The following is a 24,722-nucleotide window of genomic DNA, read 5'->3' as shown; positions in this document are numbered from 1 at the left end:
TTCTGCAAACTGGGTCAAAGACATCCTTTCCGCATGCAACTCTCAGGGTAGCGAGGGCGAGCAGTAAAACGCTTCTATGTGTGGCAGTGGGGGGGACAAGGGTTCAGATTTCAAAAGTCAATCAACTGACACAATAAAATTTTATGGTTCCGTGTTTAGAAAGTACTTTAATTACAGAGCATCGCTTAATAACACAAAGCACCATTTGGGGAATGGGACCTGGGGTTGAAATCCTGTTTGCGATCTTGAGGTGATACACCCTTTGGTGTCATTCCCCTTGCTGATGGAGCTCACCAGCATTGTAGTACCTTGCTTCTAATCTGGGATATGGCGCTAATTAGTCACAGGTGCACTGCACTCAAAATCATTCCTAATGTGTACTTGTGTCCAACAGTCAGAACAGTTGTCACTTATTATTCATAAAAAGTTTAGTTTGTGCTGCAGACCTAAGTCTGCTACTTAGTCTCGCATCTCGCACAGTTCTTCAGCCCCTGTGGTTACCTGAGTCCAGGAGTTGCAGGCCCGGTGTGTGCAGTGGGCCTGCTTCAGCAGCCCTTTGCTAACAAGGTTCTCATTGAATTTCTAAGGAGAGCTTTGTTTCCATCCTCCTTCCCTTCAGTGTCTGGATCTTCAACCTCCAGCCACAGGAATGCTGTATATACACTTTCATTGTCTGGGGCGACTGTATCACCCTCTGTCATGTGTCATGCTAAACTCTCGTCATACACAGAGTCCTACAACTATACATCTTTCACACACTCACTGCACGTGCACACACACACACACACACACAATGTGCACACAAACTGTCAACGCAAATATCTGGGGTTCGCATAACAAAAGAATCTTATATAGGAGGGGTGAGTAGACCATATTCTCTGTAAGAGACAGAAAAAGGCTTGGTCACGTTAATGATTCACAAAAACTCTGTGTCCTCCCACCACTACTTTATTTCTCTTACTACCCAGGGCATGTATAATAGACCTATACACACTATGAGAGCAGCTGTGTACACCATCTAGGTCAGAGAATAGGTTCTGGACCTTGTATTGCAAGGTATAGGCCTATTCATCTGTGCACATACTAGATTAACTAGTGCCAAACAAGAAGTCATGATACAAGTTTCACAAGCTGTCAGGTACTTGGGACATGGGTACAGGCTTGTCCCTATACAGGGCAGTTTGCCGTCAAACAAAACTCAACTTATTGGATGAGGAGTCAGGCTTCCAATCTGAATCGCGTAATTAAATAGTATAATTTTTTTTCTTTGAGGGTACACCATAACTCTGATAATGCAGTCTGTTCAGCCAATATGGCTACCCTAATTCCTCTTTGATGTAACCAATAGTTTTCTTCATGTGTTTCTTTTCTTTCTTTCTTCACAGAATGGTTGGGGGCAACACATATAGAAACTGCCCACCTATTATCAAACACTTTCTGCAGCGACATTCCTGAGCTATTAATGCCTATTTCCTGGTTCCCCTTATAACAGACGGTGTTATTTATGCAAATTACAAAAAAGAAAGAAACCTAATTTCTTCCATTCTGGCGCTGTAGTCTGGTTCTTCCCATGTTTAATTGCGGCCCCTGTCTCTTAATTCTCCTTTCATCTGGGCTTCCACCCTGACACCATCCTCTCCAACTCTCTTTCACTGTGTCTTCCCTGTTTAATCTACATGTGTTGATATCTATGAATTCACTCACCCCATTTCTAAATTAGCGAAGAGCTAAAGAGACCCAGCTAGATGAACATATCTTGTGAGTGGGTCTAAGAAGGCGCACATGTGCTAGATGGTGGAAGAAATGAGATAACCACACATGACATGCCCACTTGCCTAGTCGTCATTTCCTCCCTAAAGCTATTGCAGAGCAGCAGAGATTTCAAGTTGCGTGAGTTGGATGCGAGTAGTTGATCAAATCCTTATATTTTTAGTATACTGGCATGTACGTTGGGGCATGGAAAGTTGGAGAACACAAATGTACGAGTGCCACAATGCAAAAGGAAACCATATCCGAGTGTGCTACACACGCGTGATTTAGGGCCACTCACGATCACTGTATTCACAGTGAAAGCCCAAACGTGGAGAGAAGTACTACAGTCCCTTGGATTCCCCCCACTTTCACATTGCCCACAGCTTCTCAAGGGGTTTGATGAAGTGAGGATGGGTGCTTTGGAAGTGTTCATGATCCCACCCCCCAAAAACACGTATGGAGATGGAGTCTATTGATCAATTGTTCAGTGTATGCAAAATTTGTCAAGGCCTGATGCTATTACCTTGATGAAAATAAGTTAAAAAAGTTATATTTGCTAAAGTGTTTTTTAGAGCTCTGCGACATTGCTTTTTGTTTGGATGCTCTCATTTTTCACGTTTACATCAGCTTGTCATGTCAGTTGAGGTTTTTATGTGCCTTTCTAAAAAGGCACCTCAATACGTGTTTTGCCTACTCATAAGACATGGGCCATATGTACAACCGTCGGTTTTTTGCACTCACAATTTGCTAGTCACAAAATAAGTTGTACAACAGCGTCTTAGACACTGTTTGTGATTCCCAAATGGGTGGCAAGGACATGCCTCAGAAATATTCATGAGGCAGATCACAATTTACGACCCTTTGGGAATGGCTAGCACTCAAAGGGATGGTGGCCTGCTGTTGTCAGCAGACTTCTGTGTCTAAGACTGCTTTTTAAATAAAGCGTTTTTCTTCCAAATGCAGCCCTTTTCCTTAAAGGAAAATGGGATGCATTTCAAAAATAAAAAATGAAGTTTTTTTTTCATTTTTTTTTTTTTTGAGTGGGCAGTGGTTCGTGTTACCCCTTCCTGCTCTGAAAAAATGTTGGAGCCCCCATTCACAAAGAAACCCTTCCAGTTTCCAAATGGCGTACCACCAAATTGAAATCGGTGCTGATCTGCAAATGTTTTGCAACCACATTCCTGGGCGCAACACATTCATAGATACAAGTGCGACTGGCTATTAGAAGGGGATGCCCTTTATATGCCCCTTCCTAATTTCAACTCAAACACCCCATTTTTTCTTGTTGGTAACAGGTTACTGACTCACAAAATATGGTTGGTACATAGGAAAATGCATTTTACAAGTTGCGAACAGGTTTGCGACCAATACAATGCATCATACATCTGGCCCAAGTCTTTTAAACACAGCATAAATTGCAACTTCCCTCTCATAGTAGGTAATCTTTTTGCTAAATATATTATGATTATTGTTAAACAGAAGCACACTTTTGATAATTACTTCAACTAAAAAATGTTTACATGCCAAGCCAAAACCCAGAATGGCCTTTTTCCGCCATATAATTTATGATTCTGTATTGTGTTTTGATGCCATGTTTTTTTAGACTCCCATTAGTCTCACAAAGAGATAATAATTCTGTCTGGTTGCTCTAGAGAACTGAGGGTAGATTTCCAGAACAGGAATAACATTGACCCTTTGTATAGCACACCCCTCAAAGGAAAATGCCTGACCGTGCTTATATAACATGGGTTAATATTGGTCAGCTCATTGGTACTAATTTCCTAACAATCCGAAAATGTAACAGGGAGGGTTAATCTTGCTAATATTCAAACCTTTCCGCTGTTGTTAGCAGGCACATCTATTTATCAGGCGCTCTATCAACCGATCTATCTAACAAGTTGTGGATAGCACATTTTGCTCACTTCACTCCGATTGTGAAAATCGTGAAGTCTTCTTCCTCCTCCAATTCTCAAAAGAAGCCAGTGTTGTTTCACGTGGAATAAAATCTGTTTTTAAGTGAAACGCACAAAAACTAGTGTTAAAATAAATAGCAACTAGTAGAACATATTTTAAAAAGAACAGTATTGGAAAAGAAGAGACTAGACAGCCACGTGGGTTCGGGCACCTGTGCTACTAGGCCCCTTGACCCTCTCACTTTGGTACTTAAAGGGCCAGTGGTGAACAGCTGCTGCCTGCTGATGAATTGGCCATGGGCAAACTCCGCACTTGCACATGTCAGAAGATAGTGCTACCCCCACCTAGGCAAAGGCTAGAGAGAGACTGTAATAACCAGCATTGGCGAAGGTAATATCTGTGGATTTAAAATGCCAATGTATGCTGTGTAAGCACAATAAAGCCAAACAGAAAAACCATAAAGCAGACAGTTTTGAAGGCTTCCTTGCCTCCTGTACAATCCTATATCTGATGGCAAGGTAGCCTTCATACAGTCCTTCTTTAGTTTCTAAAATCTAAAAAAATGAAAGATTTACTGAAGGCTCCATTGCCACCTGATCTTTTAGCATAGAAGCAATAAAAAGATCATAATGAAGGCTCCGGAAGGAAGTAACGGTAGATGGTAATGGACGGATATATTGGGAGGAACGTCTTTGATGTGAAACCTCATCTAGGCAGCATTGAATAGAAGCCATGGGAGGGCAGGGGTGGGTGATAACTGGAGCCCACAGAGTAAGAGGAAGGGACTGGAGGGTAAAACTCTTGAGGGTGGAGCGGGAGGAAGGGGAGGTGAACAGCAGCATACAGGCGAAAGAGGGAAGGGTGGGTGTTTGAAGTAAGAGGGAGGCAAGCAGAAGAACGAGGAGCACACATGGAAATGAGGGAGAGGCTGGAGGAAACTGAGCGAGACTCACAAGAGGGGGCTGGTGGAGCAGCTTACAGATGCAAAGTAGTCCCACATGCTGTTATGGATCAAGTACTTGAGTGGAGTCATTTGGATTCAAACGTATACACAGTAACACCAAATAGCATTAGGTTCGAAATGAATACTCCCGGGCGCTGAGCTAAGCTACGTAGAGTATCAAGCCAGTTGGTGAAAGAGGATGGACAAAGAGCCAGTGGTTCAACCAGGTGGACACAAAACCCACTTAAGCTTATACTGACAGTAGGTCTATTTAACAGCTTTTCTGTCCGTCTGAACCTAAAAGGAAATTGAAGCTGGTAGCTTTTTAAATAACTGCAGGCGATGCATGGCAGGTTGACCGTCCCCCCACCTCTCTGAGCTCCGGTGCCGCTACTCCGACTACACCGATGTTAGCTTTTCCTCTTTTAATGCTCACCATAAGCATAATCCTTTTGCCTTTTCTCTGTATCCACCCAAAATTGCTAGTGACACAACGTACCATGACACTATTGCTATGCTCAGCGAGTCCTGGCTTGTTGAAATGTTCAGTGATAATCAAGTAATTTGCCTTCTCTTGAGCAAATGTTTGAGGAATTTCAGGTTAAATTGTTGCCACACAAAGCATGCGCTTTTGTCAGTTGCTGTGTGGGCGATTGAAACTTCTTAGAGCCAGGCAAAGGCCGCCAAGCCTTTCACTGCCAACAATGCAGGAGTCACATGAATGACTCTTGTGTCACGCTTCGGCTGCGAAGATTTGAGGAGGCGTGGCTTTATCCTATTCGTGAGGACAAGAAACTGCTTTTTAATTAGCAGATGTTATGTTTCCTATGGCCAGATCGCCAAAACCTCTTTAGGCACCCAATTCGTGTTATGTATTTTTTTTCTCTGTAAACGAACTAGCATTTTAATTAGTTGCTAAAAAAAAAGATGTGGGCAGACGCCGACGGCAGCCTCGTGTTGTGGCTAAGAAGGCAGAATTGTTCCCTTTACTGAATCCTTTTACATTTAGGTATTAACAAAGGCCTTCATTTACTTCAAAAAGACACAGCTTACAGCTGTCTAAAGTTATGGCTTTTTACATGGCTGAAGTCCCTATGGGATGTAAATGTGTCTGTGTGCGCCTCTGTCTCTCATGCACTTCAGTGCAAGTTCTGAAGAGAAGTGAAGCCAGTAGCATTAAGTGAGAGGTGATTACTGCACTGGGCTGAGCCAAGACATTATTGACATAGTCTCAAGCCAAATTGACTGAAAGAGGCTGTTTGAAGAAAGCCTGTGGTTTACGGAAGGAGGAGCAGCCGCGGCCCATGCAGGTAAGAGCGGTGGGGTCGGGTTGAGGGTGGGAGGTTTCGACAGACTACCACGAGGGAAAATTAAATAAATTATAGATTTTCCCTCGTCATCATCGTCTGTCGAAATCATCCTACCCGGCCCCACCACTGTTACATCCATGGGCCGTGGCTGTGCAGGACCCAGAGAGCACTCTGGTATTCTAACAAGCAGGAGGTCTGTTGACACCTGAGATTTTGAAACCAAGAACTAAAAAGTTGGGCCTTGTGAACCTGCTTCAGGGTTATCAACCGATTACAGTCAGTCCATCTCTCTTCAGGGTTCAAAGCTTTGGACTTTTAAACCCGATTGATTTTCTAGTAAAAGCTTGAAAAGTCTGGGCCTGCCTCTAATCTTGGGCAGATCACTCACTTGGTTGCATATTCTACGTTGGTTGCCTTAAAAGGAATACTTGTGTATTTGTAAAGAACAATTATTAACTTTTAGATTGCAGTTAGTGACTCCTAGAACTTGAGCCCGGACGAAGCAAGGGAACACCGTTGTGCCGAGCATACATTACAGCAGTATTTGCAATTAAATAATTAATTGGAAGGAAGGTAACCCAACACTCTGGCCAGTTTCAAAAGCAAATAATTAAAAGCTTGTGGTAGGGTTTGTTTGTATTCTTAATGTCTTTTCTTTTATTAATTAGTTTTACTTTAATAAGCTTTGTTAGTAAAATAAACCAGTCGATTTGAAATTTGCAAATTAAAAAATGTTCTTCCAGTTTCCCTTGCTGTAAATATCTTGGGGCAGAAAGAAACATAGAATGTTTTGCAAAACTGTAGGTGGTTGAACCACTATAGGACTCTAGTTATTTATTTGCATGTTTTAGATCTGGCCTAGAGATAAATGTAGCTGTCTCACCTATTTTTGTGTGTAAATTAAATCCTAATAAAATACATACATGCATACAGTTGCTTTTGGTTAGCCCTCTTCACCCAATTGGTTTCCACATGTTGCTGTTTTTGCCACAGCATACTTTATTCAGTGGCTGACATGCTCCATGAGTGACCTAATTTTTCTTGATCATGTGTACACCCACCTAAAAGGTAGAGCACTTGAGTTCCAAGTTTGGTGCTGCTGGGTCTACTCATTAAATGTGGTTTGGTATTTTACCTCCCTCTTCTGCCCTTCCTTGCCACAAGCTTCATGGTCCAGGTTCTTATTCTTTCTCGCCTTGACTTTGGGAATGCCCTCTATCTAGGTGCTCCCCGAGCTACCACCGCCAAGCTGCAGATTGAACTGTGCAGCTCGTTTGCTCTTTTAGACCCCCTACCGGCAATCCGCCAAGCCAGCACTGAAGGCGGTCCATTGGCTGCCTGTACTGGAGAGAATCCCATTTAAAGCTTTATGGATCACCCACAAGTCCTTCTGGGGGAAAGGATCAACAATTATTCAAACTATTGTCTCCCCTTACTGTCCTAATTGAAGTCTTCGTTCGGCCAACCTCCTTATTGCATCAGTCCCAAAAATTAGAAAAGCAAGAAGTGGCGGGCGCTCATTTTCTTACAACACTGCCAAGCTTTGGAACTCCCTCCCTTTCCATCTACGTCGGGAGCCTAATCCCCTGTCCTTCGGAAACTCCTTAAAATTTGGCTGTTCCAAAATCCCACATTATCAATCTGTCTTCTCCGCCAGCTGATGTTTTTAGCTCTGGGATACCTCAGGGTAGCTACAGGCTCTATAAGTGTTTATTCACTCATTCATTCATTTTCTTTGTATATTGCATAGGCTAACTTTTCCTTGTTTATAGTGAAAACGTGGCATCTGATTGCATCTGACCTCTGTACATGGAAGCACGGATTCTGAGACATATTGGGCATCCAGTTAAAGTAACACAATGTGGTGCAGAAATATAGGTTATGTTACAGAGTAAAACAGTGATCATTAGAGAGATTATGGATGTGTAATGCACCCACATCATTAATATGCTTCTCACATCTTCCACTTTATGGACATACCTGCAAAACAGTCTCTACAACCAGTGTACCTTTACAAGCCAGTACAATCTCTTGGATTGCCATGGTTATTTCATGGCACTGAATTTGATGGTTAGTGTTACCATCATTTCAATGGAGCAGGTCTGTTTATGAAAACCCTTCTGTTGCTTTTTACTTTCTGAACACTGGCACTGCAGTGTGTTTTGCAGCGAGTTCTGTTATTCTAGATGTTTTACTTTCATGTTAAAGAACTCGTTGATTTACCATACAATAGATCTGGAAATGTGAAGTCTGTTTTGTAGATATTGTTTTAGTTTTATAGTACAACTTGTTGTTCTATAGTAGATGCAGATAATTGTTTAGCTTTAGTTGCTTTACTTTTATTTGGAACAGATTGTTCTTTCTCATTGTAGGAGAGTTAGATATAGAAGGTAGGTTGGTTTTGAAGATGATTGTTTATATTTTATTTGAATGCCTAGCACTATCATTTAACCATGTCAGTGTTTACAATTTAACAGTGTTACTTCTCAGTCTTACTTGCATTAAAAGCAGTGTGGTAATCTCTAGCCACTCAGAATAGTCAGTAATAAACTAAAGGTCCAGGAAAATCTGGCTGACCCATAAGCTAACCAAAGCTTTTCTTGCCTAATAATGCTTTGCAATTATCACTGAGGCTATTTCCTTAATTCGGAATGGCAAACTATCCGCTCCTAATGGATTTCCAATTGAACTATACAAGATATTAACAAACAAACTCACAAGCCACCTACCTTCCATGCTCAAATAAGTTAGGGAAAAAAGAAAACTCCCAGAAGATTGCCGACTGGCTACAATATGACTGATGGCATATATGACCACATCACATTTTAATGTAAATAAATAAAACTTCTGGCAAAGATACTGTCTGTTTTAGACTAGGATCAATTATAGAATTGCTGGTACACCCTGATTAGGATTTATACCAAATAAAAGAACCAGCTTGAAATTAATATGAATATGTGGATGTTTGGCCTATACCAAGAAGAGTGATGCTCTCCTAGAGGCAGACAAAAGAATGTGACTCATTAAAATGGCCGTAACTAATAACAATGCTTTTGGCAAGAGACCCAGTAAATGGCATGTTATTTCAGAAGGTGGAAATGAAACTTTAAGTGTTACTGTGGGATGGTGAATCACCTAGAATATCAACCATAACTCTAAATCGAGAAGTCTTTGCTTTAGGGATAGCATTACCAGACATGTGTAAATATTACAGTGCCTTTTCTACTCCAGGAGAGCAAACTGACATGCAGTGGGCAAGCAAGGGTAGCCACTGTTCTTATACGAAAACAATAGAGTGATCAGTCTTTCCAAATACATTCTAACAACAATGAAAACATGGCCCACTGCAACAGCAGCACTACGCTTTTCAAAAGAATCTGCTATATAACATGGCAGTATGGGTGGTGCTCTTAAAAAAAAACTGCACAGCTTGAGAAACTAAACAAGTGGGAACCTAATGGGCATCTCAGCACTGGTAGAGGTTTGGACACACAGCATTAAATAGTTTGAGGAACTTCAACCCTAATTCGATCTCAGCAACTCTGAAATCGTATAAATATATGAGACCGAGGTATGCTCTGAAAGTGCATTTATCCTCCAAGACCAAGATTTTGGAAAGTGAAACAGTAGAGCTGTTTCAACAATATCAGAAGGGCTAAGCAATATGGATTGATGTATTTTGTCTGAAAAGTGTATATAAAAGTAAAGGCTGGACAAGGAAATGGAAAAAGTAATGGGTCAATTGGAGAAAACACTGGGGGTTTGATAGAAAATGTGAGCTGCTGGTTCCATTCTTCTCTTTTCACTTCTGTTATTTTGATTGTTCCTGTGTCCTCCTCACCACTTCTTTATTGCCCCGCCTTATTTTATTTGCTGGAGGGATTGGATGACAACAATTGAATAGGTATTGCATGATTCCAGAGCAAAAAGATGTTATCAATGGGGTAGTTATCAATTAGGTCATTTTATTGTAACTGTTTAAGTTTATTTTAACCCCTTCCGTGCAGCCGCGATTCCCCCCGTGTGCGGCCGCGGAGCGAACAGGGCGGGGCCGTGACGAACCCCAGCCGTCATCCGCACACGAGCACCGTGGAGCGTGACGGCTGGGGTTAGTCACCAGCATGGAAGGGGTTAAATATAGTAACAAGACAACCACTGTTTTTATCATAAATGCTTTGCATGTTTTTGCTGGCCTGCTATGTACAAGTAAACTTCACACTTACAACTTCTCTGCGATCAATTCTGCTAGTATGAACCTCTTGGAGTACTGCAGCAGCCTGCACAGTGAAATAGACTTTCTGGTTTGTGGCCTGGCAACCCAGTTCCCTAGTTATGTTTACAACTCTGCCTATTTTCCCCCTCACTGCAGCTGCGAGGAGCCCGTAGTAAATGATCCATTTCTGGTAGCAGATTTATTATTTGAGTTAGCTAACAGCTCTCTAGTGCTTTCTGGAGGAGATTTTAATGTGGTTTTAAAGGAAAACAATAGGCAATCTGGTGGGGAAAAAGAAAGCATAGTGCAGAAAACATTGGATTAGGGTGGCTGTATCAGTGTTACAAACTAAAAATGGTGTGTTAGATCATTTCCAGGTTTTTACTTATAGCACTAAGGGATATAAAAGTCATGCCCCGATTGTATATTTCATGGCATCTGCATCTTTAGAAAGACCTGGAAGTGTTTCTCAATTGCTTTCGGTTTGTGCATTCATGCTAATCAATTTAAGTTTAAAAGGTAAAAATGCAGGACCCGCTAGCCATTCTTATTGGTGGGCAGACTAGTCGCCCTTGAAATTCCAACCAGGAAGAGCAGGAGGAATTTTGGAACAGCCAACAAGATCACCCTAGGTGAAATGTTTCTTTAAGGGGCTCTTACAGCAGACCATTCCTCCAGTTTGTACCTGGCAGAAATGGACTTAATCCAAAAGTAGTTAGCACTAGTACATGCACAAAAACAGACTGCCTTAAATCCCTAGCTTAAAAATACTGTTCTATTAATCAGAAAGAGGCTATTGGAAATCGGAAGCAAATTCTCAACCAGTAGGTTATTTTTCAGATGTCCTGTAAAGAGAAGGCTAATATCTCAGAACCAACCATCAAGTCGACTGCCATATCCCTGTTTTATGCTCTGTCACAGAACAACTTACTTTTCCTTAAATAGAGTAAAGATGGTACTGGCTTTCTCATCAACCTGATTAACTCTCTAGAGCTCACTGACCTTTCGTCATGTCACAGCGGCACTTGGTGTAACAAATCGTGCTTTGGGAGTTGTGGACTATGTATACAGACTGTGATTGTCCTGTGTCAGGCCATCCCAGAAAGAATTCATCCAGTATTGATAGTGAACAAATTAACCCTTCTCTGCTACAGTTAAAAGCAGAGGAACAATACCAAAACTTTCAGTAAATTGTGGAGAATGCCAACATAATTATTTCCTCATACTTGATGGAGAGTGGTCGTTTGGGCTACATCGTGATTTAACAATTGCTTTGTACTTTTGGCTTTGGGTCTGGCCTGCAAAGCTAGACTTTCATCTTGGAACTGCTTGCTGTGTTTTTCATCACGAAGTTTGCTGCAAAGTGTGATGTTTCATCGGTTGATGCCCAGCTCGGAGACCCAGAATGTACCAGGAAGATTGAAGACCTAATATAGAATCTAAGGGAGGGCGGAGGTTTGTAATCCTTCAAAGCATCAGTTTGGCAAGTCTGCAATCTGCGCGGAGGGAGAGAAGCCTCTAAGCAACTTTGTCAACTGGTCCTTAACCTCTTCTTCAAGAAAGAAGAGAGTGATAATGCTCAGCTGACTGAGAATCTGGACACCAATCTTGACAGTGACGACCAGGAGAAGCATGGCAAACCGCTCTTCAATGGTGTTTAAACTCTGGCTGCCAGATGGAGATGCCCTGCTGAAGAAGTTCGCCGTCCATTTGCCTTCCCCATTTACTGCTTAGAAATACCTTTTATTGAGCCCTTGTACGAAGCAACCCCCTCATAATGAGGCTTTAATTGATATCGAGCCGTGCCCTCAGAAGCCCCTTGATGGTGTACATCTTCAAACTGGGACCCACAATGGATAGCGGTCGCTTCTATGTTTTTTTGCAAGTGTTCTCCGATGTAGTTCCAGCTGGCCTAATGGTCTGAATCATGGGGATAAATTACACTCCTGGCAAAATGAAAGATTTGTACTTAATTTCCACCCATAGTGCCGGTCATATGAGATTGAGGACAAGCCTTGTGACAACATCGTCATACTGGTTTTTGGGGATCACTTCCAGGTGACTACTGGTACCATCACCACATTCAAGCATGCCCACATGAGGGTGGGTGAAGTTCAGTGTGAGCCTGGTTGTTAGACCCTGCTGATAATCCAATCTGGTCAAACGGCGAAAACATTTACCAAACCTGATTCTATGGGGGCAGTGCATCATTGAAAAATCTGGAGATCAGATCATCACGGGAGCTGGATTTGCATTTGGAAATCTGCCTGAAGCATCAGTAGGAAGATCATGCATAACTTCAAAATGTTACTCTTTTGTGTCTTACTGTGAGACAGTCGCTGAAGAATCCAATGTATTCTGCCTTTCCAGTCTCCCAGCAAGCAACACCATTTCTACATAAGAACTCAACTCTTCCAGGATGGTTTGGTTGAACATATTGACAAAGAGAGCAGCGAGTGTCCACCAGAAACTGAAGATAAGTGCCCTTTATTGACACGCAAAAGTCTGAATGAAATGTCATTGAAGCACCAAGATCTGGAGTTTTTGGTCTTGGTGGCAGAGGGCCCAAAATGCTCACTTCCCTTCCCCAAAAGAGTGCAGCGCTTGAATGAAATAAAGAACAGTTATACAAGTGGGTTCCAGAGTGCTACTAAAGAGAGCGTCTTGAGATCCTGCACGCTGACTCAATCCAGAGAGGTGGTGCCCTGATTATTCCCACTGCCAGAAGGTGCTCTATGCATGCATACATGACCACTCTGCCTGGGCTCATAGAGCAAATTTATGTGGTTGAAATTCAGTGTTCCAATCCAGTGGCTGGAAGAAATCTATAATGTCTTGAACAAGAAGTGTGACAGTGTGTTAGTAATGCCAGATTATGGGTGCCCCCAATCTTTGTGCTTAAGGCATACATGCCTGTAAGCGAGTATTTTGGTGTTAAAGCAAACATAGGTCTAATTCAGGTAGTCGCGCTTTACCCCAGTGTGTGTTTAACTACCTACAGATTCTGCCTGGTGACCCATTTGCTGACACGTGCTGCTCTGCCCAGACTGTCACTGACTCAAAAATGCAAGGGACTTGAGGAAGGAATGCCAGCACTGCATAGCTTCCTGGACAAATTGTAGAACAGAAGCAAGTGTTTTCCAGCACCAACCGAGCCAGCTGTCTTTGGCTCTTGAACATGTAGCATGTTCTAACATGGGAGAAGCTGACAGGTTGTACGATTGCAGTGACACTGCCTTGCACTTGAAGCAGAACAAGTTGATTTCCACTGTACATTCATATTTAGCCTTTTAGGTTTATTGTTGTTCCACATTATTTTTCAGGGACCCTCATGGAGCCAATAATTTAAAAAAAACACTTAATCTCTCAGCTATGTAGACTGGTTCATGTTTAATTTCGAGTGCTTTTAGAAAGACGCACTTAAGTTGAAAGGATGAGGGCTATGAGGTGATGTTAGTCTGGGTCACGAGGCCCACAGGATACTACACTGATTGCGTCTGATGGCTTGCAGGTACAGGGACTGTTATGGTTTCTTTGGGGCAGGAAATGTTATTGGGTGGAGAGTTGAAAAGTAGGAGCTTGTGCAGTGTGGTTGTCAGCATGACTTTTCTGGTGCAGTTTAACCAATAAATGTGATCAGAATTCTCAGAAAAGAGTACTGCCTTCTGGCAAAGCAAACAGCTGGTCCAGGCTCTTACCTGGGGAAATTATGTGGATTTCTCATGTATTGCCCCAACGATCCTCTTCAGGTACGCTGCACTCATCAAAAGTGCTGGGTGCAGATCTGATGAATTTAGCTTCTGACTGCATACTCCGTGGCCAGGGCGAAAGTTGGCATCTGGAATCCCCTCGAATTGAAGCAGAATGGCAAAACAGGAGGTACCACTGTGATCAACACCAGATGGAAAGAGGGCTGGCTGGTTAAGACCTGCTTCACTGCAGTAGGAGCTGCCAAGAAGATACAGCCTTACCCCCTGGAAGACTAGTACGCCCTGGCAGCGATCAATCCTGCGGAACTGCTGCACACTCCTAGTCCAAACTGGAACATGCATCCCTGGCAAGCTTGTGTTAACTTTTACTATTTTGCCCTTTGATGGAAAAAATATTGCATTTGTAAATGCTTGTATATAATTGTGGTGTCTGCATTTAGCAGGCGCTAAAACTCTTTCCAAAAGATCTTTTTTTTCTGGACCCTTTTTTTTACTGGTTTTTTAACTCTGTGCAATAGTTTAGTAGGCAAGCAGAGTAATTTAGTAATAACAGTTTACATCATAGGGAAGCATCCAGTGCCTTAGCGGCCTGCCGATCAGGGGCACAAGAGGAAAGGACAGCAAATGGGCTCATGTACCCAGGACAAGCTTGTGGGGGCAGCGTGCTACAACATCCCCAACCCCCAAGCCATAGCCTCGGACATCAATCAATGCATCCACACCCATCCGGCCACCCAAAGTCAATCAAGCTAACCCACTCCAAACAGTTCAAAGGAAGGTCAACTGGGTTGGAACCATCCCCTGCATCTCGGTAGAAGGGAAAGAATCCCCTGACCGTGGGCCCCAGTCTGGGGCAAACCCCCAGTATGGTATCCCACCGGGGCAAAATCTGTACCTTACATACACCCCTGTTTTCTTCCTTCTGGGTCGCCTCCAGTTTGCATGCACAGGCCGATTTTCAATCGGTGACCTTCCGGGCTGCCCTATGGTCATTTAGGCCCAGTAAATACAGTTGAGGAGTGAGCTCAAAGCTCCGATCAGTAGTCCGGCAACTTACCTGGAAGAAAGTGGATGAGGATGTTCTCAACAATGGGCAAGACTAAGCCATGTGGAAGAAGCCTGCATCCTCCACAAGGCATTGAGGACAGGCCGGTGTTACCCTGGGGAACATGGCATGTAGGCACCGAGGGGTGAAGTATGCCCTATGTAGATAGTAGAATAGAATGAGCTTGAAGCAAGCATTTCCAGACACTTTGGGGGTGAGTTCCAACACCCCTTTCCTGAGCTCTGCCATTCAATGGTGTTCCCAAGTCCTCATCTCCGTTGTGGAAAAGTAAATTTTGCCATGTTCTGTGTCCCTACGTGTCATCCATCATATGTTATCTGTGCATGATTAATATGCATATGTATTCCCCAGGTACGATTAAAGACGCAATTACAGTTGTGTCCACCTCTAGTATGCCAGTTTCCAGTTCTCGTGAATACTACGAATATCAGGCCTATGTAAAGCTACGTTGCCACGTTTCTCAGTGTGCACGTTATTTCATTGTAAAGTCCCCGTTTCTAGGCCTCAAAAGGGCCTGGACACCAGATTCAGCTCCTGTCTCCTGAAGCCTCGCTGAGGAGTGATACAGCCCCCACCTGTATCCTCGACCCTTCACTTACTTCCTGCCTCGCAGTGCCCGGCTCAGCCTAGCCCTGCCTCTGAGTCTGCCAAGAGTATGTTATGATTCCAGTTATCAGTTCAGTCCTCCTTCTCCGCATTCCTAAAGCTACTGAATCGCATCAATAGTTTCCGTCATTGTCTAGCCTTTACGTCTCCACGTAAGAGAAATACTGTATTTAATGGTCATTTAATATTCTTCATCACGCACTACATGTAGAATAATGCATGCTCCAGTCTTAGAGTCTGTTAGCCTTTACCCCGATAACTTTTGGATTCTATCAACATGTTCTCTAAACATCAGATACTAGATACTGCTTAGGTACATGTCGCCCTGACTCTCCAGACTTCAGTCTCTGCTCCTAGCACAGAGTTCGTAGCCCCCAGCTTCTCCTAGTAACACGTCATTGCCAGTTTGCGCGCACCATTAGGTCAGAGGTCCAGGCTCCTTAGGTAGCCCCCTCCATGTTTCCGCCCCATTCATGACATATTCTGTTACGTTTGCATCACATGTCTATGTATACGCCTCTGTTACACCTACTTTCACCCTTATCTTTCGCGACTGCTATTGATCACACCCACTGCTCCGCCTATCATATGTATTGTAATGCAACTGTTTTAAGTATATATATTCGTGTACTGTTATTAAATGTTACGCCGATCCCGATTCTGCCCCCGGCAGCGCTGCCATCCTGTCCCCGTGCAGGTTGTCCTGTTCCTGTCCTTTATGCTGTAATAAACCTGCAAAACTCCTACTACCTCGAATCTTGACTCTTATTTATTGAGCTATCTGTTATTCATTTATGCATTCAAAAAGAGAGGTATTATTTATTTATTTACCACATAATGGCGCCCGAATAGGGACTTGCCCTTTCCCCACGCGTCGGTGAAGCCACGCCGACCCCCTGACCCTCTGCAGTCGTGACGGAACTCTTCTGCGCACCGGCAGATACTTCTGCTTCAAGTATCCCTCAGGCCCACGGAGGAGACGGAGGAGGCGGTCCAGCATCCAGACGAGACGGTGGAGGAACGCGGCGAGTCCCGACCAGAGCCCAAGCAGAGAGTCCAAGGTCCGAGGTATCCGGAGGCCCACCCGTAACAGAAGTCCGAAGTCCGTCCGTCTGGCGTCCAAGCAGTCCAGTCCAGTCCAGTCCGAGGCCTTCCGTTCTTGCTGCCCGGTGAGTACCGTTGCTGGGGTAGTATCTAGACAGGGTCAATCTAATTGACTCTGGTCCGTGGGTTGGTGGTACACAGACCCACAAACGAAGTGTCCACTTCGGTGGATGCGGGTCCTGACGTGTCTCTGTATGAGACCGGTAAGTTTCGTACTGTTTCAGCAGTGCATCTAGTTCCTGTTCCAGTCAGTTCTGTTCTCGAGAAAATTCATGTATTCTGTTTTCCGTATTCCAGGTAGTATTCTGTTCGAACTGTTATTCTGAATGTTATTCATGTATTTTAATGTCGTGGTATGAGTGCGAAGTGATTCTCGTGTTTATTATGTATTGTATTGTGTCCAGATTATAGTTCAGTCATGCCACTCTTTTCAAAACTGCGTCAGTTAAAAACCAGAAAAGGTCTGCTAGAAGCAGCAGTTCCTGTTCCGCCTAGGGACAGTCCAGGTCATTTTATGTATCAGAAGCATGGCATAAGCGCCATATTGTATCTAGATTTATGGGTAGAGTATACCAAACAGTTAGAGGAAAAGTATAGATGGCCTGTATCAGGCACATGGGATGCCGAGTGCATCATGAGAGTAGAAGAAGCATTATGGAAAAAGAAAGCCAGACAGTCACAGAAAGATGCCATCGAGTTATGGCGCAAAGAATCTCATAAAAGAACCGAAAAAGAAATCAGAAAGTCAGAACTAAGTAGAGAATCCTTGGAACGAGCCCAAGAAAAGGAATTAATCGAGATAGGTGAACGAGTCAAAACCGAACAGTCAGACAGACAGAGGCATGCCCTTATTAAGGGTATGTATCCTCTTCTTGCCGAGGGCTTGCCAAAAGCGACCCCGGAGGCATCCAGTAATTTCCCGCCACCATTAGTTCCGACCAAGTTACGTCACAAACCGACCGCAGCTGATATTTTCATTTCGTCCTATTTGGACGACACAGTCCCAGAATATGCAAATCCTGTTCCTGCTCCGCCAGTTCCTGTAAATCAGGCACTTCCCGCTCCTCCAGACACCGGAGTACCTGCTACGGTACCCCCGGTCCAGCCCGCCATACAAGTCCAGCCTACATTTCCATTTCCCACTCTGCCAGGACGAAGAGCATCAGTAGACGACTCTAGTTTAGGGGCCGCAGGGGGAGGTCCTCCTCAAACCCCGCCGCCACACAAGCGTTTAACGTTAGCCGAATTACATGCACAAGCGTCACAGCGTACGCCCAGATATCAGTCTGTTGCAGAAATAAGAAAAGCCCTTACCGAATGTGGCTATGATCCAGTCCCAGGCGAGGATAGTATGGTTTTATATTCATTACGCGTAAGAAAAGTGACCGAGTATCTAGTCACCCTACCAGATATGAAAGAAGATCTAGACAGAATATATCGTTTCATCCGTACAGGGAATGATCCAGAAAGTATTAGTGATGTCATGTGCCAAAGAAAAGTTGAAGTCCAGCTCATGATATTAAAGTTTCTGATTAATTGTCTAATAAGGGAACAAGATTATCCGACCAAAGATCGAGCCGAAATGAAAGTCCTGACAAGGTGGAGTGATAATATAGCCGAGGGTAAGCACAAGACCATCAGTAGTATAGAGCGTATGTACAAGAAAATCCGTAAAGAAATAATAAGGGTACACGAACAACGTAAAGAAGCACAAGTAAGCGAGAAAGAAAATAACTCTGATACTGAAGAGGTAGAGGACGAGAATCCCGACAGAATAGCGTATGTAGGAAAATCTAGATTTCCAGATCGCCATTTGCGCCTAGAACACAAGTCAATTTTTCATCATCCAGCACCAGAACAAGGTTCTCTGGAACAAGTATTTCAAGCTACCGATCACATTCTGAAATCACGAATCGGTTATAGCGAGTTAAGTACTATGCATGAACAAGAACTAGTCCGATCAGCAGTCCGATGGACTACTGATTCTACCACTTTTCCAGACGAAATAGTGGCACAAATGTTTCTGAAATTGCCCCCAGCCGAGCAACGACTGGCGGGTATGTATATGATCCAGCACCTCATTACATTGTATGAGGGTCAACATTCTGATCCAGGTCCGTTACACGATGTCCTGAACGAGTTACTCCAGTACAAATGGAAAGGTTTAGGTACCGATTTGATTAGTGTCATTCTAGAACAGCGCCACAAATACAGAACGTTTCTGAACCCACATTTTGTTCATGTCTCACCCCCAGAAAGTAAACCCTTTTACATAGACAGACAGAATCCGTTACGAGAAGTACATCCAGTTAAGACAGACGGTGGTGAAATGCAACGAGTGTTTGTTTACACCCCGATCACAAAGATGGAACTCTTAGAGATGAAAAAGTTAATTCCCTGTCATGATAAAGATCCAGCAGGGTTCCACCGAGAATTAAAAGACATGCTCCGTATGGGAGAATACACGTATCCAGATTTCATTAAAATGTTAAAAGTCTTGTTGCCCGCAGGGGTATATGAGAAACTCAAAGAAAAGGAATGGGAGGTGGGAGAGAAAAAGATCGATTGGGCAGTCCTAGAAGCTGAAGACAAGGCACGAGTACCAGGTACCGGTCTTGGAGATAAATGTAAAGAATTACCAGAACTGTTAATACAAGTTTTGCCTAGGTTATTGACAACTAGAAAAGAAGACTGGGATGCAATCTCAGCCTGTAAACAGAAACAAGACGAAGATATTAGTGATTACTATTCCAGATTTGAGAAATGTTTTACCATAAACAGTGGCCTCAAGACGAGTAGCGAGTCATACCCTCATCTTTTTGTTACTAAATTAGTCGAGAATTCAAGTCCACAAATTAAAAATCGAGTTTTGAAAGTCGAAAGTACCTGGCAAGCTAATACCCCGTCCCAGATGTTACAGATGCTTCAATATCACCAGAATAGAATCAGAGAAGAGCAAGATCATGAGAGAAAACGTATGAAAGACACGAAAATGAAAGTACTAGTTGCACAATCTGTTCCACAAGACAGTCAGAAGAGGGGTCCGAATCAAGTCAGTCATCCTGCAGCTCCCGTTAAAGGAAACTGCAATTATTGTAAACAGCCAGGTCATTTTATAAACGAGTGTGCAGTTCTGAAACACAATATAGCCACTGGTAAGACTAAAGAAAGACCACGTCCGCCTAGACAAGAACAAGTTACACAGACTCCTCAGTCACAGAATGCACCACAGACAGTTACAGCACCGCAGCCTATTGCTGCAACACAGCATGTTACACAGCAGATGTACCAGTATGCACAGTCTGAGTATCCAGAGTATCAGCCATATTCATGAAACAGCCTAGAGAGGGAGGTAGGCTTGCCTCTCATCGAGATACCTGTAGATCAAGAAGGTCCCTATGTTCACAGTCAAGTATTAGGGAAAGACAGAAAGTTTCTGATTGATACAGGGGCAAGTAGGACCACCATCAGTCACGCCGAAGTTCCAGGGGCTCCGCTCTCAGGCTCTAGAAATGTTTCCCTTGGATTTTCAGGAAAACCTATTGTAAATGAAATATCAAAGCCAGTTACTCTAGAAGTAGGTCCATTGTCCCGCACTACTGATCTGTTACTTACTAAGTCATGTCCAGAAAATCTATTAGGTATTAAGACACTGAAAGAGTTAGGTGCAGTTATATGCTGTTCCCCAGAGGGAATACGATTGTTCCTACGTGACTTCAAGGGTCACTATGTATTACGAGATTTTGATCCCAGATTGTCTAATGTTCCGCAGCATCTATGGGCGCAAGGTCCAACTGATGTTGGTTTTATGCAAATCACACCCCATCGTGTGACTCTCAAGCCAGGTGTAGTCCTGCCACGAATCAGACAGTACAGATTGCCACCAGAGGCTGTAGCAGCCTTATCCAAAATTATTGACGAGCTCATCGCTCAAGGAGTAGTTGTAGAAACTGACTCCAATGTATGCAATTCTCCGATCATTCCAGTCATGAAACGTACTGATCCAAATGCACCCCCAGTATATCGATTAGTGATTGATCTCCGAGAGCTTAATAAATGTATTATCCCCCAGTATCCAGTTGTCCCAGATATCTCTTCCCTGTTGACAGCCATTGATTCCGAAGCCTCATTTTTTACGGTCATAGACCTCAAGAACGCGTTTTTCAGTGTCCCCATTCATCCAGACAGCCAGTTTCTTTTCGGATTTTGTTTAAATGGAAGGAGCTATATGTTCACACGAGCTCCTCAAGGTTTCACAGAAAGTCCTAGCATTTACAGTCAAGCACTCAAGAGACAACTAGACAACATTCACATGCCAACTGACACTGCCCTGCTCCAGTATGTCGATGATCTACTGATCACAGCCCGTTCTGAACATGCTTGCGAGCGAGCATCCCTTACAGTCTTGTATTTCCTAGCCGAGATGGGACACAAGGTGTCCCCTTCGAAGCTTCAATTCTGTGTCCAGCAAGTGGTCTACTTAGGACACTTACTGTCCAAGAGGGGTAGGCAGTTGACACCAGACCGTATCCAGTTAATAGCGAGTCTTCCTCAGCCCAAGACCCAGAAGGAGGTACGTGCTTTTATTGGCCTTACTTCTTATTGCAGACAATGGATTCCTCAGTATGCATTTCTAGCCAAGCCACTGATACAGTTAACGACACAGGAGGCAGCCGTATCGACTGTCCTCCCTTGGACATCTGAACATACACTTAGTTTCAATGAGTTAAAGAAAGCCCTATGTCAAGCTCCAGTTCTAGCAACACCGAACTACAGTAAGTCTTTCACACTTTTCGTCACTGAACGTGAAGGTACAGCATTATCTGTTCTCACACAAGATCAAGCAGGACAGTACAAGCCCTGTGCTTATTTTTCGAGCACATTAGATCCTGTAGCCCAGGCTCTGCCTGCTTGCCTCAAGTCAGTTGCAGCCACAGCACTAGCTATCAGACAAAGTGATTCCATAGTCTTAGGACATTCCCTGACAGTACAAGTTCCACACTCCGTGGAAGTTCTTTTAAACCGAACACAAACTCAGCACTTGACAATTGCACGTTTAACAGGTTATGAATTGACACTGTTCCAGCCACACATAGAAATCAGACGCTGCAACGTTCTAAATCCTGCTACATTGTTACCGTCAGTTACTTTGAATCCTGTCACACACGACTGTGTGGAAGTAGTTAACATCATGACCAAGCCAAGACAAGATCTGACAGATATTCCATTACCAGATCCCGACCTGACACTTTATGTGGATGGTTCATGCATGAGAACTAGTACAGGAGAACTAGTAGCCGCGTATGCAGTGACTACCGACACTGAAGTTATTGAGACACACCGTATTGACACCCTGTCTGCTCAAGCAGCGGAGCTAGTTGCTCTGACTCAAGCCTGCATTCACGCCAAGAACCTGAAAGTTAATGTTTACACAGATTCACGTTATGCATTTGGAGTCGTACACGACTTTGGAGTGCTCTGGCAAGAGAGAGGTTTCATGACTTCTCATGGAACCAAGATTCAGCATGGTCTCCTCATTCAGGCTCTGTTAGATGCAATACATTTACCGACATCTATCGCTATCATGAAATGCAAAGCACATACGAAAGTTACTGACATTATTTCCCAGGGTAATGATCTAGCAGATCGCACAGCCAAGCTTACAGCACAGACACCAGACATTCCAGTAAATAAGACACAGACACACACTCCAGATCCGACTACATGTATGACAGTTAAAGACCCTACTCAAGATGTCATAGATATCCAGTTACATGCTACTCCCGATGAAATCAAGAAATGGTCCGAACAAGGAGGGGTCCAGACAGATCAAGGATGGGTAACGAAGGGTAGAGCCACATGGTTTCTCCCCGACTCTATGGTTCAAGTCATTATTAATACCGTACATAGTCCAGCACATTTAGGAGAAAAAGCTATGTTAGACAGTATCCAGAACATTTGGTTCAACAAGCATTTACGAGCTGCAGCCAAGCAGAAAGTCCGTACTTGTATGATATGTTGTCAGTTCAATCCAGGTAAAAGTGTCCCGGTGGAACAAGGTGGATTCCAGCCCCCTGACCACCCTTTTGAGGTCCTCCAGATGGATTATATTCAGATGGAGCGATGTCGAGGTTTCAAGTATGTCCTTGTAGTTGTATGCGCTTTGTCCAGGTGGACGGAGGCATATCCAGTCCCAGATTACACAGCCGCGACCACTGCCAAGCAGTTGGTTCGTGAGTTCTTCCCCCGTTACGGACTCCCTAGAGTCGTATATTCTGAACGGCCAGCCATTCTCATCTGAACTCATGAAGCATGTGTCCCTTTTGTTAGGATACCAGTGGAAGTTCCATTGTGTACGCCATCCTGAAGCAGCCGGTCTAGTAGAGAGTCATAATCAGACTTTGAAAATCCGTATTGCAAAAGTTTGTCAAGAGAAAGGTGTGGACTGGCTCGTAGCTCTGCCGGTCGCCCTGTTCTATATGCGCATGGTCGCACATTCCAGATCAGGTCTGTCCCCGTATGAGGTCGTATTCCGCCGCCCCCTAACATGTGGGGTACTCCTAGACCCCGAAGTATTACCGATGTTTCAAGTAATATGCTGACAGATTACCTAGCTTCCTTGATGTCTGCCCTCAACTCTTGTCGTTCACAGGTTGCTGCCGCATTTCCAGACAATACCGAGGTGGCACCGCATGAAATCGTTCCCGGATCCATGGTCTTAGTGAGAAATTTCGACCGTTCAAGTCCGCTGGAGCCTCGCTGGAAGGAGCCCCGACAGGTCCTCCTGGCCACCCGTACAGCCGTGAAGTTGGAGGGACGCAAAGGCTGGGTGCATCTTTCGCATATAAAGAAATTTTATGGATTGAAGCCAGTCTCAAAGAACATTTCCCAGGATTCTAAAGACTTCCAAAGTACTATTCTTAAGGACTGTCCCGCAAAGAACAATGATACTGAACCCTCCCTGTTAGAGAAAACTCCGCAACAGGAGTATAAACTCAAGTTAAGGTCTAGTAAAATAAGTCAGCCAGTTTGATTGTCTAAGTCCTCCCCTAGGTGAAACGGTTAGACCGGTTTCTGACATGTATAAAATAGACCCCCATAGTGAGAGAGTTAGTCAAAACTCAATTCGATGTATCGTTTTTCTAAGTTTCATATTATTTCTCAACATTATGATTTCCTGCACCAGTTATGCATTTTACCTGTATTTTCCAGTTTCTCATGTAAATAAGTCTTCTAATGTTACCGTAGAACACACGTTTAGTGATCTGCCTCCTCATGAACTCTCTTACCGCCTCGCTATGCGTAACAATTCCTTCATCCGCATGTTACATTATTCACACCAGACCAGCAATGCCACTAATTGTTGGGTGTGTGGTCGACTCCCCCCTTTCCAGACCCCGAAGGGAGTTCTGCCACTCTTTCCTTATCCATTTTCACATAATGGTTCGTGTGGAGCATGGTCCACGTTAACGTCATCCTCAACAGATATGTTCTTTCTTAACAGTACATGTTTCCCAGACAAGCAAGGTCTTCCCCACAGAACAGGGTTAGATCTAGAAAACGAAGTTTACAATTTAGGTAATTATTCTTCGAATTTCATGGTCCTGAATGTTCAGTCTGATTCCACTCCAGATTTACCTGCTATTTCAGTACTACCAGTCAAAGGCGAATTATGTGTCCGAAATAATGGTTCCGTACATGTAGGACATAGCGATTGTACTACTATTGTCAAGTATAGTGACAGTGGGAAATCTATTTTCAAAGCTTCACGTCATTCTTATTTTATTTGTGGTCAGACCGCATATGTTCGTCTGCCCCTCGATTGGGAGGGAACCTGTTACATTGCCTTCCTACTGCCACCAGTTTTCCTAGCCCCATCTGATTATCATAGAAACACACATCTAGTACACATTAGACATAGAAGGGAGTCCCCCATTGTCGACTATACTGAAACTGCTCTAGAACAATATACAGATTTCAATAGAGGTTTCTTCTTCTTTATAGGACCTATCCAGAATAGTAAGCTAATCCGTAGATTAACCAGAACCCTTGAAGCTGTAGTAAATGAGACTGCCTCTGCTCTAGGTAACTTAACCGAAGAGCA

The 24,722-nt window shown here is 43.6% G+C and overlaps 1 protein-coding gene and 1 pseudogene across 1 annotated transcript in view; both read left to right on the top strand.

The window, feature by feature from the left end:
- Positions 1-12,841, top strand: part of LOC144773875 (elongation factor 2 pseudogene) — a 36,610-nt pseudogene extending 23,769 nt beyond the window's left edge.
- NIPA2 (NIPA magnesium transporter 2) overlaps positions 1-24,722 on the top strand; it is a 154,753-nt gene that overhangs the window by 14,823 nt on the left and 115,208 nt on the right. The gene's annotated exons all lie outside the window — the stretch shown is intronic.

Source organism: Lissotriton helveticus, chromosome 8 (assembly GCF_964261635.1).
Source record: "Lissotriton helveticus chromosome 8, aLisHel1.1, whole genome shotgun sequence".
Lineage (NCBI taxonomy): Eukaryota > Metazoa > Chordata > Amphibia > Caudata > Salamandridae > Lissotriton > Lissotriton helveticus.
The sequence above is the reverse complement of the archived record's forward strand: the minus strand, read 5'-3'. Positions and strand labels throughout refer to the sequence as shown.